The sequence below is a fragment of the Neomonachus schauinslandi genome, chromosome X (assembly GCF_002201575.2).
Source record: "Neomonachus schauinslandi chromosome X, ASM220157v2, whole genome shotgun sequence".
In the NCBI taxonomy this organism is placed as follows: Eukaryota; Metazoa; Chordata; class Mammalia; order Carnivora; family Phocidae; genus Neomonachus; species Neomonachus schauinslandi.
This window is the reverse complement of record NC_058419.1, coordinates 25342878-25348532: the sequence shown is the minus strand read 5'-3', so window position 1 is coordinate 25348532 and position 5655 is coordinate 25342878.

Genomic DNA, 5655 nt, shown 5'->3' with positions numbered 1-5655 from the left:
GAACAAATTTTCAGGGTCATTCTTTTTAAATTTGAGACAATTATCTGTACTGTTTAAGTAAAAAGTAAACTGTGTGGGTACTTTAGAATGGCTGTCAATATTGACTAAATTGGCAGGACATTTACTCAACGTTCTATTTCATTTGCCTTTGTACACATAGCCACAAATCAACTGACTCAGTTAACTTACTCTGAGGAATTCATTTCCTATGAAAAGCTAACTTTTAACATGATACAATTTAATAATAGAGTGGAAATCTTCAGAGTGGGCAAACTTTGGAAATAAGAATAACATTAAATTTGGTACTCTGATATTTGAGAGCAATTGTGCTTAGGTTCATTTTAAAAAGTTCAATGGCTCAGGCAGATTTAGTCATTCAACAAACTTTATTCAAGACTTCCTATGTGCTTTTCACAGTGTTAGATCTAGGGATACAATTTAAAATGTCAAGTCTCAGCCTTCAACAGGTTCACAATCCAGTGGGAAAATCAGACAAGAAAAGAGATAATCATGCACAGTATTGTGGTAAGTGCAGTCAGTGGTAGGGTTGTATAAAATAGTGTTTCAAGAAAATTAATGTGGTAACATTATGTAAAGTGCACTTGAATTAAGGATATCAAATTAGTAGTATAAAGTAAGTACTATTACTATTCCTATTCTCTATATAAGGAAACTTCAGAGTCTCAGGGTGATTTAGTAAGTCTGGGATCACTCAGCTTATTCATTACTGTGTTCATTCATTGATACATTCATTCATCAGAAACTTTTCTATGAGTCATGAATAGAGCAGTAATCAAGACAGACTGGACCTTGCCTTAAGGATCTTATAAGAGATCCAAAAGTACTATGGTAATTCAGAGAAAGAGATAATAGTACTGTATTTAGAATTGTAGTGGGGGCAATGGACATAAATACTAATTATACATTAAGAGCAGAGCCAAGAGTCAAGCTGGGTTTATCCCACTTCTCTATAAAAGGTAGTTCTCCCACATATTGGCAACGAGGTTATGGAGGGTGGGAAGGGCTTTGTTGATGCTTATACATATATAGGACTGCAGGAGTTGCTGAGTTATACTGTCTGTTTATTTTAAAATACTTTAGGACTGTATAAGCAGTGTGATGAGTAAGAGAAAAAAAAGTCATTCTAATTAAATTCCTAGGGGTGACTAATTACCATATGAAGTGTCTTTATCTAAAGCAACACTTGGAGGCTAGCTAATTAACAGGTGGAATATCTTAAATGAAACCATCACCTTAGGATTGTCTGATTTGTACAAGAAATGTTAAAAATAATTTTGATTAGAAAACATATCAGTACTAAGATATTTGATTGGTTAGGAATAGTGCGAGAAGACTAACGTCCTTTATATGAATGAGATGATGAAAATTGGCAAGCCCAAAAGTATGTTCTGGGCACAGTGCTTCACATCTATAGCTTATTGACCCTGTATCTCCTCTTCCTTGAAAATTTTACCACTTGCTATGACTACAAGGCTTCCACATCCTGCCATTTAGGGTGGAAGAATGTAACTGCATTTGTTTCAGAGTGGGCCTTTCATGCAAGGTAGATCTGAGACAGAGAAAAGAACTTTTTAAAAAATTGATAAATGTGTTGCCAAGAAATATTAGTACCTTAGGTGGAATTTGGTCTGAGAATTGCTTTCTCCTGGTAGCAGGATTCAGGGTTGAGGATAGGTAGTTTCCATTTCTTTTCTTTTTTAAAAATTCTTTATTTAAATTCAATTTAGTTAACATATACTATATTATTAATTACCAGGGTAGAATTTAGTGATTCATCAGTTGCATATAATACCCAGTGCTCATTACATCAAGTGCCCTTCTTAATGTCTATCACCCAATTACCCCTTTCCCTCACCTACCTCCCCTCCAGTAACCCTCAGTTTGTTTCCTAGAGTTCAGCATCTCTTACTGGTTTGCCTCCCTCTCTATTATCATCTTTTTAATTTTTCCTTCCCTTCCCTTATGTTCATCTGTTTTGTTTCTTAAATTCCACATATGAGTGAAATCATATGGTATTTGTTTTTCTCTGACTGACTTATTTCACTTAGCATAATACCCTCTAGTTCCATCCACGTCATTGCAAATGGAAGATTTCACTCTTTTTGATGGCTGAGTAATATTCCATTGTGTATATCTACCACCTCTTCTTTATCTATTCATCTGTCGATGGACATCTGGGCTCTTTCCATAGTTTGGCTATTGTGGATGTGCTATAAACTTTGGGGTGCAGATGCCCCTTCAAATCACTATGTTTGTATCCTTTGGATAGCTTTTCGGGAACCTCCATACTGCTTTCCAGAGTGGCTATACCAGTTTGCATTTCCATCAACAGTGTAAGAGGATTCCCCTTTCTCTGTATCCTTGCCAACATCTGTTGTTTACTGATTTGTTAATTTTAGCCATTCTGACCATGTGAGGTGGTATCTCATTGTGGTTTTGATTTGGATTTCCCTGATTCCGAGTGATGTTGAACATTTTTTCATGTCTCTGTTGGCCATTTGTATGTCCTCTTTGGAGAAATGTCTGTTCACGTCTTCTATTGACTGGATTTTTTGGTTTTTGGGTGTTGAATTTGATCCTCCTCCATTTATTCTAATCACTAGAGGCTGCTGATATGTACCAGAAGAACCTGACATTCACAGAATTGCTGAAATAGCTTAGGCCTATTTGTTACAATGGGGAATTCATTGTCAAAATGTAACTGGAATCAACATTTCCCCAAATATCAAACTATCAATGATCAGAATATCAGTGGGAGGAAAAGAATTGATGTTGTTGAGTGAAGCTCTGTTAGCTTGCTAATTTCTATAGTTTCTATCCTCTGGAGTAAGTTAAGACAGAGCAACAGTACATTGCCTTTACTCTTGAATGTTTCACAAATATAGTGAAGGTTCATCATTTCAATTCAACTAATACTCATTCTACTTCCTACTTGGGGTACTTGGTTATTAACCTAAATATTATTCAACACTGATTGCATCTGAAATTGAATGATATGGACCTTTAACTTCTAATTGGTTGTAGATTTGAATTAAGATATTTCATAGCATTGCAAATTTTACTTTCAGTTTTACCAATGGTTTCCAGATCTCTCTCTCCCATCATTTGTCTTGTAATTTAACCTTTTCTTTCTATATTGCAATTCTCAAAGTTGTATAATCCTAAACTTCAAGCTAATAATTAACTCTTACATTGTTTAAATACTTATTCTCTTTTTAATTCTTATTATCTTAAACCTTACATTCATGACAATTATGATTGCCCCACCACAAAAGAAGTCCTCTCTCATTCCCTGGCTCTGACACAAGGTAATATCTTATTTCTCCTACCTCTCCATAGCATTCCTTAGCTCATATTTCTCTTCTCACTCTCTGTGAATGTTCTCCTTGGCCATCTTCGGGTCTCATGCTATGTAACTCTGCACAACTACTTCTTTAGGCCAGTCTCATCACTTTTTGTAGAATTTCATCAAAGAGATTCATAAAGTAGGTAGCACATAATGATTAGGTGAATGCTGAAAGTTGTAGGGAAGGAAAAATGTTTCCCTGCTACCCTTCTTAGCTCTTGGCTGAGCCCCCCATGTAATAAAATATTAAGGAGAAAAAGAAATAGAGGTTTAATAGCATGTATACCTCATGTATAAGTGGAAGATACACAGGAAAACTGAGTAAGTCCCTGAAACAACCCAAGCTGGCACCATCTCCAGCTAAAGACAAAAGAAAATGTTTGGAGATGGGGAATCCAGTTATAAAGGGTTATCAGGAAGCAGAGTAAACAAGGGTATAATTGTTATACAGAATGAGGTCATTGCTAAGAGTTTCTAGAGATTAAATCTATTCTCTTCCTGTTATAGCGAGGGAGACACCCTTGCAAATGGAGATTTTCCTCATGCAGTTGACCCTTGAGAAGCAGGTTTGAACTGTGTGGGTCCATTTATATGTGGATTGTTTAAAGTACAGTACTATAAATAAATGTATTTTGTCTTCTTAATGTCTTTCTTAATAACATTTAAAGAAGAGTTAACACCTATTCTTCTCAAAATATTCCAAAAAATAGAAAAACAAAGAAAACTTCCAAATATGTTCTATGAGGCCAGCATTACCCTGATACCAAAACCAGACAGATGCTACAAAAAAAGAAAACTATAGACCACTATACCTAATGAACATAGATGCAAAAGTTCTCAACAAAATAAATCAAGTGGGGTTTATTCCAGGGATGCAAGAAGGTTCAATACCCTCAAATCAATCAATGTGATACATCACATTAACCATATGAAGGATAAAAATCATAATCATTTAATTAGATTCAGAAAAAATTATTTAACAAAATTCAACATCCATTTATGGTAAAAACTCTCTACAAAGTGTATTTAGAGGGACCATACTTTAACATAAGAAAGGCCCTATATGAAAAAAAACACAGCTAACACTATATTCGATGGTGAAAAACTGAAAGCTTTTCCTTTAAGATCAAGAACAACAAGATATCCACTCTCACCACTTTTATTCAACATAATACTGGAAGTCTTAGCTGCAGCCATCAGACAAAAAAAATAAATAAAACAATTAAAAATAAATAAAAAGAATTGAAATTGGTAAGGAAGAAGTAAAACTGTCAGTATTTACAGATGACATAGATGACATGATACTATTTTTAGAAAACCCAAAAGACCCCACCAAAAAATTATTAGAACTAATAAATGGATTCAATAAAGTTGCAGGATACAAAATTATACAGAAATTGGTTGCATTTATATATGCTAATAATGAAGTAGCAGAAAGAGAAATTAAGAAAATAATCCCATTTACAATTGCACCAAAAATCATAAAATACCTAGGAATAAATTTAACTAAAGAAGTGAAAGCCTTGTACTCGGGTGCCTGGGTAGCTCAGTTGGTTAAGCATCTGCCTTTGGCTCAGGTCATGATCCCAGGGTCCTGGGATCAAGTCCCTCATTAGGCTCCCTGCTCAGTGGTGAGCCTGCTTCTCCCTCTATCCCTCCCCCCTGCGTGTGCTCTCTCTCTCTGTGAAATAAATAAATAAATAACATATTTTTTTTAAAAAGAAAGCCCTGTACTCTGAAAACTATAAGACACTGATTAAAGAAATGGAAGGCAACACAAACAAATGGAAAGATATAACATGTTCATGGATTGGAAGAATTAATATTATTAAAATGTCCATACTGTCCAAAGAAATCTACAGATTCAATGTAGTCCTATTAAAATACTGATAGTAGGGCACCTGGGTGGCTCAGTTGGTTGAGCGACTGCCTTAGGCTCAGGTCATGAACCTGGAGTCCCAGGATCGAGTCCCGCATCGGGCTCCCTGCTCAGCGGGGAGTCTGCTTCTCCCTCTGACCCTCCCCCCTCTCATGTGCTCTCTCTCTCTCTCATTCTCTCTCTCAAAGAAATAAATAAAATCTTAAAATAAAATAAAATAAAATAAAATACCGATAGTATTTTTCACAGAACTAGAACAAATAATCCTAACATTTCTATGGACCCATAAAAGACCCTGAATTGACAACGCAATCTTGAGAAAAAATAACAAAACTGGAGGTATCACAATCCCAGATTTCAAGATAAAGTACAAAGCTGTGGTAATCAAAACAGTATGTTACTGGCACAA